General features: G+C 44.2%; 1 long non-coding RNA gene across 1 annotated transcript in view; it reads left to right on the forward strand.

Moving 5' to 3' along the window:
- Positions 1–14,359, forward strand: part of LOC127468409 (uncharacterized) — a 284,645-nt gene extending 270,286 nt beyond the window's left edge. The window contains exons 7-9 of the long non-coding RNA XR_007903558.1: positions 3,152–3,317; positions 4,292–4,661; positions 8,240–14,359. This is a non-coding gene — a long non-coding RNA (uncharacterized LOC127468409). The remainder of the gene's footprint in view (positions 1–3,151; positions 3,318–4,291; positions 4,662–8,239) is intronic.
- Positions 14,360–15,021: the final 662 nt, after the last annotated feature.

The raw sequence follows: 15,021 nt of genomic DNA on the forward strand, positions 1-15,021 counted from the left end.
AAGGGAGAGAAACGACAGCACGGATTTATCTAGCCCAGCGTCCTTCGCTGAAACTTTAGAAACTGCGGCGTGGAAAATCCAGGGCCGAGATGCTAATGAGAAGCAGCGCGTTGGGTGTCCAGGGGTGTTATATATTTCAGAACTCAGATTACAGGGCCTGGGTTTTTGTGCGGGTGCGTGAAATAGGTGCGTGGCCCGAGGTTGCCGAGTGGCACCGGGCTCCGGGACGTCCCTGCGCGCGGGTCCGGGCAGCAGCTCCCGGCCGGACAGGCACCTCCCGGGCTCGCCCAGCCTGGAGCGCCCCGGCCCCGCCACCGGGCAGCAGGGAGGACCTGGGGGAGAGATGGGTGTCGAGGGGGGTGGTTGACATTTTCCTCTCTCCCAGGGGGACGGGATCGTCCCCCTTCTGCTGCCAGGTCCTTCCCTGGGCTTCTTACAGAGGGGGCTTTCCAGGAGCCAGCCCAGCGCCCGGTCCCTGCTGCTCCCTCCCCTGTCCTCGCCGAGGTTTCATTACTTGCTGTTAGTGCCTGGAAACAATAAAGGATGTGGCACTGGGCTTTTATTGATTATTTGTCACCCTGTATTTGTCAGTTTCAATAACTTTTCCTGAAGTTTTACTTACGGGCACTTGAGCTTTCGGATTAGGCCAGCTCTGCGGATTGCAGTGAGGGGTAATTATCCGCTGGCCTGCTTCCCTGCAGCCGGAGAGAAAAGAGCATTAACGTATAGAATGGGCAGGATCCGGCCTGAGCCCCCCCTAAAGCGCTGCCCGGGCGAGAGGCGGGAGCAGCCGCGGCCCTGCCAGCTGCCCCCCGGCCCCCCCGCCGCCCCCAGCCCCGGGGTGCGCCGAGCCCGCGCTCTGTCTCCGGGGGCCCGGGGCGGGGGGCTCACCCAGGCCCCCGGAGCCCGCCCTTCTCTGGGTTTTAGAGGCGAGAGATCAGCCCTCGAGAGACGGTCCCGCACTCGGGAGGGGGGACCCACTGCGCTGGGGCCCGAACCGGGGCTTTCGGCCGCGGCCAAATCCCCGGGATTCAATTAAAAAGCTGGCTCGCGCCGCTGGCGGGGAGGTGAAGCCGGGGGATTTGTATTATGAAGATCGACTCTTCAAAACTGCCCGCCTGGCAGCCCGGCCGCGCTCCCGCCGGCGGAGGGGACCCCGCTGCCCCGGGCGCCCCGGCCGGAGCCCCGCGGGCGGCGGCGGAGGAACCGCGGCGGGGGCTCTGGGGACCCGCGGGAAGGGGAGGGGGGCCGTCTCTCGCAGCCTTTTCAGAGAGAGGGTTCAAACCTTCCTCGAGAGAAAAGACCTTATCCCTGACCATCTTCGTCCTTTAATAAGTTTCTGCGTATCCCAAGCGATGCCCGCTGCTCCATACGTGCTCCAGCTATACTTGTTTGTAAGCACACTAAAGGCGGGCCAGCATCATCGTTCCCCGGGCTGGCAGGGTGCCTATCGTGTAGAGTATAGCGTTTGATGTGCTGTATCTCATGCCACTGCAAGCGAAGAGACAAGTGAACACAGAGTGCCCAGTTACACGGGATTTAATTACAGCGGAATGCATTCTCCATGCTGATTAGGGGCAAAATCAATCGGGGGCTTATTTGCCACAATGAACCAATAAAAAACCAATTTATTAAAGCAATAATCTCATCCCCAAATGGTCTAAATATTATTGTTTCAATTGCATTGAGGGAATTCGGACTGAAAGTGTTACACAGAGAACATCAGGGAGTTCTACCCCATGAATTCAGTAAGAGTTTCTAACCCCTTTCCAGAAGCTCCCTTATGACTCAGAGATCTTTGAAACAGGGGGCTGAGTTCCCCCACTTTGGGTCCAGGTGTCTGGGTTGCTGTAGTACCTATATGGTAAGATGCTCTGTGGTCTGCAGCTGTCTATGCTAAGAAGCAAACATAGTATACAGTTTCCCACTAGGTCTTAAGGATTTCCTGCTTTCCAGTGATTTATATGTGCAATTCCTAGAAGAGTGTAGGCCACACAAAAGATCCCTAAGCTATAGGCCAAGATAAAAGCCTTGTGATATTGTTAGAAAAGCATCTTGAAATGTACCAAAAAATTCTCTAGTGGAGATGAGGGAGAAAAGTGTCCCCTGAGGAGGGTGCTGAGCACCAGGACCTGGTTGGGGTGTAGTGCTCTGTCTCTCCCTCTCCCACATGAAATTGGTCCCATCTCATGATGGACTTGCAGTTTGCAGAGTGCTCCCCTGGGAAATCAGTGGGAGGCTGGTGGGTGTGCTGGCGATGCAGCGCTGGTGGGCCAGGTCACACTGGGAACTGCGGGGTCCACTAGAGCTTAAAGTCTGTGACTCAGGAGATGCTGATTTTGCTTTACAGCTTTCTGTAACTCCAGTCATCTCTGTCCCAAACCGGAGAGGACCTCATTTCCTGCTCAGTGCTCTGCCAACCACAAGGTCTTTTCATAAGGCTGCCAGGGGTGCCTGGCTGCGGGAAGGACAGTCAGTGTTTGTCACCAGGGAATGAGCTGGCATCATAGCTCTGATCTGAGTCAACAACCTGGCTAGCCCTGAGCATGACTTCATAAATCATGGTATCTAATTGAAAGGCACATGCTTATACCTACAGTGTTGTTCAAAAAGAATGCAAAAAATAAAATAAAATGCAACAAACAGATCTTTTCTCCCCACTAGGCTATTAATCAGTCACCTGATTGTTTCGATTTACATTATTTCATGCAGAGTAAAAAAGGGAAAACATAAAACCATCTCGTATAGCCGTAACAAAAACACAAATGAAAAAATTCATCTCCTAATGAGAGGATTAGCCCTTTTCTAACACATCCTTAATAATAGGAAAACAATCTTTAAGTGTTTTTAATTTAAATTGTTTTCATGTTTAATTCAAAATTGCTAAATAATATTATCATGCATCTCTGTATCTATTTAGCATCGAGGCGTATGATATTTCAAAGCAATTGAACCAGTCTTGAAAGGAGAAAGAGTCCTGTACTGTGTCTGTATTCACTTTTTTTTTTTAATGTTAGTTAACATACATATGCTGGACTGACTTTTTCTCATCCTTCCAGCAGAAATGAAAAATAAATCTGGAACAAAAGATCAGTAATGTGCTTTTTTGCTTTCCATACCCAAATCTCTTGCTTTATTTTTTCACCCACAGGGTCTGCGTGATCTCCTCCCATGAGAGGCAACTCAGCAGCTCGGTCCCCTCTGCCATCTCAGCACTGCCAGTGGAAAAGCCCAGGAGGAGCAGAGCAGTGGCTGAGCAACAATTTGAATATTCATATTTAACCCTTCGAACAACAGAAGATACTTCAGAACCATGTGTGAGACAAAATACCATTAAAGTTTCAATCATTAAATCTCTGTTTAGCTGTACTCCAGAAATGAGCAGTTCATAACAAATGGGAAATACTGATTGACAGTTTGCCATCAGGAGCCCTTAAGCAGGATTTTTCCAGCTATAATGCAGTGTACTCTTCAGTGCTCCCTCTTGCGAGATGCTATTTCAAGTATAGAAGCATGAGGAAAATTTACATAAAAGCTTTGTATATAATACATGATTGCTATGAAATTAAGAAGCACCAGTTTTCCCATTATTGTTTTAGAAATGAAGAGTGCACTTTGTTTTCTTGTTTACTTAGTGTGCTCTGTGATCCCTTGATGTGTTTCAAGTGTTTTCTGTCAGCATCACGAGACCTTGCTTACCTGCTAAATCTTATGTGTGAAATGATTAGTGTTCTAAGTGCCTGAAAAAAACAACAGTAATGATGTCAGACAACTTTTGGGGTTTTTTTGCTTTTTCCTCTTAAATAATATTTCATGGTATATTAAATAGGTTATGCAGTCTCTTCTTAAGAGCCCAAAGCAATATATTGCTCCATAATGTTTCATCAGGCAGATAGTTTTCAAGAGGAAAAAAGACAAATGCAGCATAGAATCCTCTCCCTGAGCCTTTTCTCAGTTTGTTCTCAATTCAGTAAGGAATGGCAGTAATTTGCAGAAAGATACAGAAAGAAAAATAAATATTATTTGACAATAAACCTCTTAGTGTGTCATTCGCGATCACTGGCAGATACTAGAAATGCTACTCGTTAAATCCACTGAGCATTATTTTTTCAGAAGTTGAAATGTTTTTAGCCAAACTGCTTTCTTGGTGTTCACATTGGATATACCAGTTAGAGCCAGAGCAGCCCAAGGAGAGAAGCAAACAATTAAAACATTTACGTATTTGATTCTTGAGGGATATCCCTACGAGGTAGATTTTAACATTTTTTTTCTTCTTAATTTTTTTTTTCAGTAAGAAGGATAAGCTTGGAGTGCCCAGTCACCGTGGTAACTGCCAGAAAAATTCTCCTGAAGTTTGAAGAGGTCAGCTAACGGGGTCAACAACTCTGGCCTCTCTCTGAGCTGGGCCTGGCAGGCTCCATCCTGCGGTTGGGGTGTTAGCACAGGCTGAGCCCTGGGAGGTGGACCATTCCAGCTCTGATATAAATTTTTTGAGTCAGTTCACGGCCTGGACTCTCCAGGTGGCCTCCAAAATCGATTGTGACCTTGTGACCCTGTCTAACGGAGGCATAGCATCCAACCTAAGTAAGGATTTAGCCAGGAACGACAGCTTTCCACTGAGTGTTATTGGGGACAGTACAAACAGTTTGGGAAGCAAGGAGGTAGGTATGAGGAGTAGAGGTCATTAAAAGCATATTAAAAAACTATTTTAAGAATCCTTGTTAGTTGAAAGTTTTTATTTGCAGTAACCATTCCTTAAGTAAACCCTTCTGGAAACTATTTTATCCTTCCCTAACAATATTGTATCAAGTACTTCAGTGCATTATTATATGAAAAATTAATACTTTACATATTCCAAAACAAATGAATATTTTATTTACCTCTGGATTTTGAGCTTGCAAACGAAGCTGACTGATGTGTGTTAAACTAGATGTCTATAAAGTACGGGTTTTTTCTTTAATATCATAAAAACTAGGAGACTGCTTAATAAAGTGGGTTATTTATTTCTGGTAGTAATTTCCCTAATATGTGCATTCTTTTAAGATTCAAAAGTGTCTTAATCCAAGTAATTTTATTTTTAAAATAGGAAATTAAGTAACCTCCAGAATATAGTGTGGAATGAAAGTGTGAGAGTTTCACAGAGCTTTCCTTTACAGGTTTGCAATACAAATAGACAAGCCACAAATTTGATTATGTAGGAAAAATTTCATAGAAAAAAACCTGATCATGCTAAGATCTTATTTATAGAGAATGTGATACTTTTTCCTCTAGGATTTTAAACAATAAACTATGTGGGAGAGGGAGAAGCTTTTGCAGACCTCTGATTTTTTTATCAAATCTAGAAGCTTGCCCTTCTGAGCAAGTGGATTTGCTCTTGTGTTTTGTTCCCACTCCTACAAACCCTCACGCATTGCTCATATGAGTAGTTGCTGGTCACCATATGAGTAAGTGGAACTACACTGAGGAGCAGTCTCCCAGTTGGAAAGTGCTCTCAAAATTTAAGTGACTTTAAAACTGCTCTGAAGGAAGAAAATTGTTTCAGTATTTGTTCCCAGTCTTGGAAAAGCTGTGTGAACGTATCCCAGTAAGAATCTTGCCCAAACACTTCTTGTGCCTTGCAGGAGAGGGCCTGGCTCTGATGTCCCTCTTCCAGTCGCTTCCCTTTTGAGCAGTTCCCCCAAGGTTGGAGGGGCTGCACAGATGGGTCTATGAAACACAGTTCAGGAAGAGCATCTGCACTATGGGCTAAATATCATTGTACTGCTGAGAAGTCCCACATGTTACAACAGCTAGAGTATCTGACATTTACTTGCAGTTAACACCTTGCTCTGCAGAAGATCCCTCCAAATCCATGGATGTCTGTTGGCCAAGGTCCTACCTCTCATAGGGTTGGCGTAATCTGCTCCAGTGGGGTTGTTTGAAGATTAAGAGGAATAAGAATAGGGGCTGAATTGTGCCATAAAATAATTTAGGACCAACACCTGCACATGCAGATATCAATGGTGACACTATTTAATTCTACCCTGAATGCTAATCATAGTTTTGTGTTGTCAGTGGTTTTTAACAGAGCTCTGTTGAAAACAATTTATTGCCATTAGGAAGCGTGTTGATTCAGGGGAGTGCCTTGTGTGACTGAGATTGGCATGATGGAGCCTACGGCCCTCAGTAAGGAACAGCACATTTTCTTGTTTTTAAGAAAAAAACATTTAAAAATAGGACTGTGAATAGCTGGAAGATGAATCTTCAGTATTTCAAAAAGTATCTGCAGAATTTTTAACAGATTTTTTAAAAATATACCGTCTTTGTAATGTCAACATTCAGTGACCAAGTTCTACCTGATAAACAGAGGATCACTTCTCTGTTGATGACACATCTATTCCACTGGAATTTTGAATGAAAATTACCCCAAATTTGCCCCAAAGCATCTGTCTTGGAATGAGGAACTGTTGGCAGAGGCGACAATGAGGAGACCTGAAGAACTTGGACTTGCTGTGATTCTTCAGTGTTGACTTTTTGTAGGTCCTATGGAATTTATTATCATCTGCAAATCTACAAACATCACTTGAAAGAGGTCCTGGACTTGCGTGTTTTGTATCTCTTCACAGTGTTCAGCTGTTCATCCACATCCAGGGGTGGTAGCAGTAGCTGCAGTGGGACAATTGTTCTTCCTCTTCCACGTCAACGCAGTGAAGTGCTCACTCAGCTTCATCTGATTCCTTGGAATACTTTCTGAAGAGCAGGCTAGTTTAGTTTCAGTGGAGTGATGTATATGAATGGGCTTAAGGCAGTGCTAGAGATAAACAGTCAGAATTACCAAAGTCTGTGGTAGTTCCCAGCCCCTATCCTATGGATCACTGGTAATCTATGAGGCCTTGGCAAGTTTGCTGTGGGTGGTCTGTGAAATTGTATTAAATAGTAATCATAGTTCATAGTCTTCTATTAAAATTTTTATGAGAAGAATATGTGACAATTTGCAAGAGAATCTGTGATCAAAGAGTAATGTACTAGCCTGAAAGCTCAGAGGATATTTGCTGTACAGGAACAGATCTCAACTCATGGGCCATGAGGCATTAGAAGGCATTTTGTTAATGTTTTCAGATTAAATGCATGCCCAATTAAATTAATGCATTTTATTACCCCTGCAAGCAAGCAAAACAGCAACAAAAAAATCGACTTCAAAATAAAACGAAGAAAATAGAAGTAATAAATGGACGTTGAAGCCTTGGCCTGGTTTGTGTTTGCTGGTGTCTAAACTCCCCATTTCCCAGCACTTCACAGAGATGGAGAAGCACTGCTGTAGAAAGGAGCACGTTGCCATAGCCCAGATCAGGGCTGGCAAAGGTCTGTGTGTTATGGAGGAAGCAGGGAGAGCAAGGGAGCGCTGGGACTTACAGGTGTGCTAGCAAAACATCCTGAACAAATGCTGCACTTCCTTCTCCTTTTACTTCTTCCTCTCTGCCTTGGGTGTGTGTGGCTGCTGTCCAGAGGAAAAGCCAAACTAATTCTGATGCTTTTTCCTATTCTGGGTGGACTAAGTCAGAGAAGCACTTGCAGAAGCGTTTGTGAAAGGGTTACAATATATGTTGATACCTTAGGAACTATAGGAAGTTCTTAATCCTTCCCTGCCTACAGGACTGTCATTTATAGACCTGCTATTGTCTCATCTTTTATAAGGATGTTTCCTTACATTAAGGTTCCAAGAGCAACCAGACTTTGCCATTGTTCACAGCTATTTCTGTTTGTGGCTTAATGCACATCTAGTATTCTGTTTATGCTTTCACTGCTCTCCTACGCAGCAGACTGTACCTACACCCCTGCTTAGGTGACATCACTCTCAAAACACTCATTTCTGTGTTTCTTCTTTTTTCCCCATGATTTGTCAGTGCATCTTGATTTTGCATTAACCTAGTTTACTACAGGTAACATGATAAAGCACATGGAACTTTATGCATTTGTTTAGTAATTTCGTGTTCAGTTCTTATTTGATAAATTTGCTTATAAAAAAGCTTTTATATGCTGTTTTTCTACCAGGTTGAATCCTTTTTATAAAAAAAAAAAAAAAACCAAACCCTCTTACTATATAACAAGAATGAATTCAGCCATGAGCAGACGAAATGGAAGCATAGATTATTTTGGATGTAAAAAATTTAGCTTGAGGTTACTGGTTGTTTAATTACAGGATTTTTTTTGTTGCTATTCATACAGACATGCATTGTTTTGTGCTTTGATTTATGTCCAGATCAGCCCTCTTCAGAACCCCATTTCTGGCAATCTCAGCAACACGTGGGGGTCTGGCAGCTTCTGCAAACATTGCCATCTTCCCTCCCTGCTCCTTCTGCACTGTTACACCAGCTCCACAGCCTGTCATTTCTCAGGAGCCCTTAATGATGCCTTTCCTCCATCATCTGCCCCACGGCTCTTCCAGAATCAGATGCTTTTGTCAAAGTTTTTCAAGCCAATCTAGAAATAGATACTGAAATAAAGGTAGGTGATCTGGTGGTGGGGTGACGTTCTGTCACTGCCTTCCTGCCCTGCATCGGCAGAGTACAGACCATCTCCTGAGCTCAGCATAAAATAAGAATAATAACAAGAACTTTGCAAAGTGCTTTTATATCCCTGAAAGATTTGATGCAAATTAAAACCCACCTAGGTTTTGTCAAACCTAACTCTACCCAACACTTCACCTTCTCCACTGCTGTCTTTTAGCTGCTGAAGACTTGCTGATAAGCCTTTTAGAGTCAGGCTTTTGTGTCATGCCTTGCATAAAGTGACATTTGGGCTTTTAAACTACTCTTGTGTTTGTAACACACATAGCAGCACTGGTATATGTTTTTTTTTCCACATGCATCCTCACTTTGCAGAATAAAAACCCCAACCCTGAACAAACTACAAACAGCCTGACGATGCGCGGTGCGGAGTGCCCGGTAACCTTTGTGTGCTCCAGGCAGCGCTCAGCTTTGTCGTGGTCATTAGTGGGCCAGCACACATTGAAATGTGTGATCTGTTCCTTCCTGAGCCCCAGCGATGCCTTGCTTAGCAGATCCTCTCGCTGGTGAGTTGCTCTTGTAATTTCCAGTTATGTAACTCATCTCATTTTGTGAATATGTGAATTTAACAGCTGTCAGTGTCAGCAGCGGCTGCGAGGGGTGTGTGCCTTTTTTTTTTTTTTTTTTTTTTTTTGGCAAGCTGGCATTACTCATCAGTCTCATGGTAGTTTTGTTTGAAAAATGCTTGTGTTAGAAAAAGTGGATTTATCAGCTCAGCACTGTATGGTGCTAGCATGCAGCTCAACAAAAGACAAGTGCTCATTTCAGTAACGCTTGCAGCATTTCATGGGGGCCCCAAATAGGCTGAACAAGGCTTCTCTGGCAGCTAACCCCAAGTACAGTGGGAAACTATTAAAGTGGCAGTGTCACTGCCTGGAAAAGGGATTCAGTTCTGTTCCATCATTTATTGCTGCCTTTTTTTTTTTTTTAAGTAAAGACTATTAACTGCATTAGAAATTTCCCTGAATATTGGAGAAAAGAAGAGACCTAACTGAAAATATACTGCTAGAAGTGATTTTTTTCTCATAGTTTCTTGGAGTGTAGACCAAACTGTCAGTCTGTCCTTCCCAAAGTGGGTCTTTTTTATGAGGAAAAATAAGATACTTGCAGCTTTTTCAAGTAATATTACAAAGTCAGTGGTGCTGCAACCTTTCAAGGAGAACTCATTCTATCTTCAAATCAGTTTGTTTTCAGAATGATTTGCTGCACTTACACTTTCTTTTGTAGCTGCTCTTCCAGAATGCACATATAACCTGGAGAGTTTTCTGTATTTAATTGAACGTGTGAGGTGGTTAAAAACACGTTTTAAAAGCAGTATTACATACTGCAAATGTGTCAAACCCTTTGTTCACATTTATTTAAAACAAATGTATTTTTCAGTATTTATTTATTTATTCTCTCTGTTTACAGTCCACACAGATGGTAAAGATAAACCAGTGAGCTTCATTTTTTCTGAAATATTCTCTTACATTTTTAGGTTCTCACACACTGGCAAGATGCTACAAACCCCCCATGACAAAGATCAGAGGGAAATACTTATTTGAAGAAATCTTTGTCATTAGATGTGTTGTAAGTTTTATAAAAGGTTCAATTTCATGAAATGCAAATTCTAGCCTAATTGTTCCTCTGCAAGCCTTTACGGTCTCTGAGCTGCATAGATAATCTGCTACCCGCCTCTACTCAGAGGGTCAGAGCTGGGTGAAACATGTCTTCACACACCAGTTTTTTTTGCTTGTTTACCATAACTTGCATCCAGACAAATGTATTTGAACATGCACGCCTTTAAGGCTGCACAAGGGCCAAACATATCCCCCCGTGGTGACAACCACCCTCAGATATGTTTCTGTGTGTCCACCTCCCACATGTGGGTGTGCTCCAGATGCTGCTGTGGCTGGATGGGAGGAATGGGTGGATGCAGCTCCCATCTCGTCCATCCGCTGTTTCACCGCGGGGAGAGGTGGCTACAGTGAAGTGTCTGCTCTCTGAAAGGACAGAGGTTTGAAGCTATCAGCTCCTTAGATTTGCAGAGACCACAAACTTAAATGCACTCTGGCATTATGTGGTGTCTGCACACACACTGTGCAGCCCCTGTAGCCTCCACATCCCTACCCCAGTGTCCTGCAGCATCCCATGGGCATGCACGAAGCAGCCACCTCTGGACACCAAGAGCTCACTGTGATTAACCTGTTGGCTTTCAAGCACGTGTGAAGACAGCACTGTGGTAGCAGGTAAGATGTTTGTATTTCAGATTGGTACTCAGAAAACTGGATACTTGCTACAGTGTTTCTATAACATGGAAAATTGAAGACCCTTGGTCTTAAGTCAGGCCAGGTACAGATGACATACCAAAATGATGCTTCAGGGAAGCAGGGAAGACATTCAGTTCCTACTCCCTTGACTGGACTAAATTTGAAAGCTATGGAGAGGCACCAAGAGCAAACTGGCAATCCAGGTTTTGGGGGCATGGAAACTTGAAGCCCTTCCATCACTGGTACTCCAGTGACCTCTATCATGTTCCCATCCAGGGTAAAGCTGTGCAGAGACTGCTCACTGCTCTCCTGGGGCTATTAGTGAGTAATATTTCCTTCCAGACTCACTGTACCCTCACATTTGTAGCTCATCCTCTGGCACCTGGCAGAGCAGTCAGGGCCAGATACGACACAAGGCCCTGGTGTGTGTAACTAAAAAATGCAGTTGGAAAAGCCAAGAGGAGGTTATATCAGTGACTGTGTAAAGTCGAGGGATGGTTGTTTTGGCGTGGAGAGCAGGTACTGAACTACCGCAGAAAAGTTGTGATCTTTGACTTGAGTGACAGAGGAATGGGGGACTGGGATGTCTCAGCCCAAACTCCTTAAGACTTGGCTTGATGGGTGAGATCTCGAACACAGCCAGAGACTATGACATTAAAGGTTTTATGAAAGCAGCAGTGCCAGCTTAAAATGAACCTCCAGCATTACTCACAGCCCCAGCAGGTGTAATGTGATCCAGGTAGCCCAAGCCAGTGAGTAAACAAACTGCTGCTTTCTGAACGAGTTGCACTAGAGAAACACTTCTAACTGGGAATTACAGTGGGTAATTGCTATCTGCTGCTATTGAGAGACTGGTAAGAATGGACAGGATCCTATGACTCTAATTCTTCTTATTCCACACGGGTTTTTCTCTCTCTACCTAAAATGAGGTAGGGAAAAAAATGTAGGGAAAAGTTTTCCTAGTAAGCCTGTAAAGTTTAGTAGGATTGGGCCTGAATTAGCTCCTTGAACTTCAGTGGGGTCTGTTGCTGGGTTTCCCTAAGCCAGAGAAAACAATCCTACTGCTTCCAAACTGCCAAGCCAGTCAGCAGCATTTAATATTGTCCCCAAAGAAGCTGCTTCACTGCTGTTCTGTTGGGTTCCTGGTCCCATTTCCAGTGAGCAGTATTAACTTAGAGCTTTTTACTTGGCTACGACACTGGCCATTTTTTTCTCCTTCAATGCCACCTCTTAAGCCTTCCAGCTATGGGGAATTCATCCTCCACAGACAGCCCTACTGTACAGACCAGCTGAACAGAGGCTGAATGCACCATTTTAGATCCTCTAGGTGTTACTGCCTGGCTCCCTATCTGGGAGAAGTGCATAAAACTAAAAAAAGGTACATATGTCCAAGTAGAGTCTGGACTTTGACAAGTATTATGGGCTTGGCAGGCTTTAAGGCTCACTGCAGAGTCCTTGGAGACTGTGGGTACATTACACTGAGGTCCCAGCAGTCCAGCTCTGCTCCAGCACTTCTGCCTCCCAGCCTGGGTCCCATCCTTTCCCAGACAGCCTCCCCCCTCCCCATGCCCACGCTCCAGTTATTCGTGAGTTATGATAACATATAAGCAGCTTAGAGAATTCTTATCGGAATAAGTTGAACACAATGCAACATTTAACTCTTAATGACAGCCACCTCTGACTGTGAGTGACATGTTATAAATTATGTTTGAACTCGATTTTTTTTTTCAGAGGCAGATATTCCCTCTGCCACCCAGTCAGCCCTGTAACGTTGCACTTGTGGCCTTAATCCCACTTGGATGTGTGCCCTGCTGCCTCCACTTTCCGTCACTTGGGTACTTTAGTATTCTTGAACAAGTGAACAATCTTTGTTTCTGTACCTTATTAGGCCAAAGACCATAGCAGCTAGCGATGGCATCAGCAGGCCCTGCAGGCAGGATTCTCTGCAGACACAGCCAACCTCCAACAAACCCCTTTTTATCCTCCTGTTTCTAGGAAGAATTATGATGGTGGTGCCCTGCTGTTGATCAGTCAAATCTGTGGTAGGCCTAGAGATAAGTCCTGTAAGTGTGGTGTACTGTAAAACAGCGGCTCCCATTCATTAGTAGCTTGTGTGTAATAAACCACCCAAAGGAGGGGGGTGGGGAGGGAGAGGGACGAGCAGCTGCAGTATGCAGGAACAAACAACACAACTCATTCTTGGGAGCCAAAACTTTCTAATTTGCTGCTGAGCTGCTGGGAGCACTCAAATTCTTTCTGATAATACGCTCGTGCCCTCAGTGTCTCTCCTCGTGTTTCCCAAGTCCTGCTCTCCCGAGGTCCCTGAGTCTGGGATAGTTTCACTCTGAACCCAAAACACAGAGGGTAGCTGAGCGGGGAGGAGTGGAACACATCAGCTGCCCAGTGTTTGCAGACTCCAGCGTAAGAAAACCGTGGACTGAGACAAGTCATTCTCCCGGGGAATGGCTGTTGCACGTATCTGCTTGTGCAGTGAGTAAACAAAGCATCACATGGGCTGCAGAGCAAGCAGGAGACATGGAGCAAACCCATGGGTATCTGGGTATGCAGGAGGACAGTGTCTCAGATGTTCTTACTGATTTAGAGCCCGTTGGAATATTCAGGAACCTCTGTCTCCCAAGAGGTAAAAACCCTGACTAAACTCAAATCAGTAACAGCTGAAAAATTATTTGGCTTAATCTGTACTGTTTTTTTCACAAGTTCTTGTAAATATTTATAGGTTGTAGGCATGTGAATTTAAATGGAGTCTGCTAAATATAATGTAAGATGTTGCATGTGTTGAGACATCAGTAGTTCCTAATATTTGCATAGCTGTGGATACATCGGTGCTTTCGGATCTCAGCCTTGGACCCTCCAACTGCCTGTTGGACATTTCAGACCAGGATTTGAAAATATTGCATGTTGCACAACTGCTTTTATAGACCAGGCCTTTGTGCTAATGTTTGTATTATCACAGGAAAATAAAACTATTTTCAGATAGATGCTGCTCTGGAGGACTGCTGTACCCTTGCAGGAGATGACAGTGACTGCTTTTTCACAGTGATGTACCAGGCTGTGACGGTGCTTGGATGTCTCCTAACATTTGTATAGACAAGGGCTACTTTAATGGCAAATTCAGGCTTGGGCCAAACTGCTAGAACGCTTTATGTAGACAAGGCAAAATTGCAAAATTGCAAAATTGAGAGTTTCCGCCTTCCTAGAGGAGATCCATCTCTGCTCTCTGGGAGGAGCTGTGCTGTGAGTTGCCCAAGTTTTAAGCTGTGAAATGAGAGGTGCTTCTGCCAGGCTGCTGCTTGGTAAAGTTACCCAGTGGGGTGAGATGAAAACACCCTGAAGAGCCCTCACATGCATGCACAAAATAGTGTTAACTGAACCTGGGCACATCTTCCAAAAGTTCAGGTGGTACCGTTGAGGTAGTTCTTAATGTGGCATTTTGGCACATTAAGTCAAAGTAATTTGGCACTTTGATTTTCCTTCCCCAAACTTAGGTAGGTAGGCAGGCAAGTGGATAGCTTTATAATAAAAATTGTCTGCTCAGTGCCCATTTCCAATGTGGATCCTAATCTCATTATTCTGTTTCCTGGATTTTCAGCTAGAATTGCAACAAGGAACATTTTATAGCAATCTCTCCGTGACTTTTCAAAGAAAATTGCAAAGGTAACACCTCTGGAAATTGCTGTACTGTATAAGTAAATGAGGGAACCCCCAGCTGGAAAACTCCAGCACTGGTCAGACTGATTTGCTCCCTTGAGAGCTGGCAGCACACAACAGGTACCCACCTACCTGTGGTCATGTTGTCAGCAGGCTTGAAGTTATAGATGAGACCAGCAAATCGAGTGAATGTGCTGGGTCAATATGAAATCAGCGGAGGGAGGTTTTTCTGAGGGTTTGAGCCCCATCTCCAGCACAAGCAAAGCCATGTAATCCTTTCCTTTGCAATTAGAGCTGAAAAATAGCCCCGGGGCCAGAGCACTCACACAAGGAGCAATTAGACAAGCTAGACACTGGGAAAAGCTAAAAATAGTAAATAATCTGCCTCCACAAAAATACCTTGAGTTATTAGAAAAGGACATTTTATGAATTTCCCAGGAATCACTTACTGCTTTAATGTGTTCACAGTGTTCTGCCCAGGAGGGCTATATTCCAACTGCTGTTTGACAGAGGTAAACATAAGTAACACGACTCTCTTCTTACACTTGAGACACTGA

This window comes from Manacus candei, unplaced genomic scaffold (genome assembly GCF_025592945.1).
Source record: "Manacus candei isolate 608988 ecotype Guabito, Panama unplaced genomic scaffold, ASM2559294v1 h1tg000015l, whole genome shotgun sequence".
NCBI classification, from domain to species: Eukaryota; Metazoa; Chordata; class Aves; order Passeriformes; family Pipridae; genus Manacus; species Manacus candei.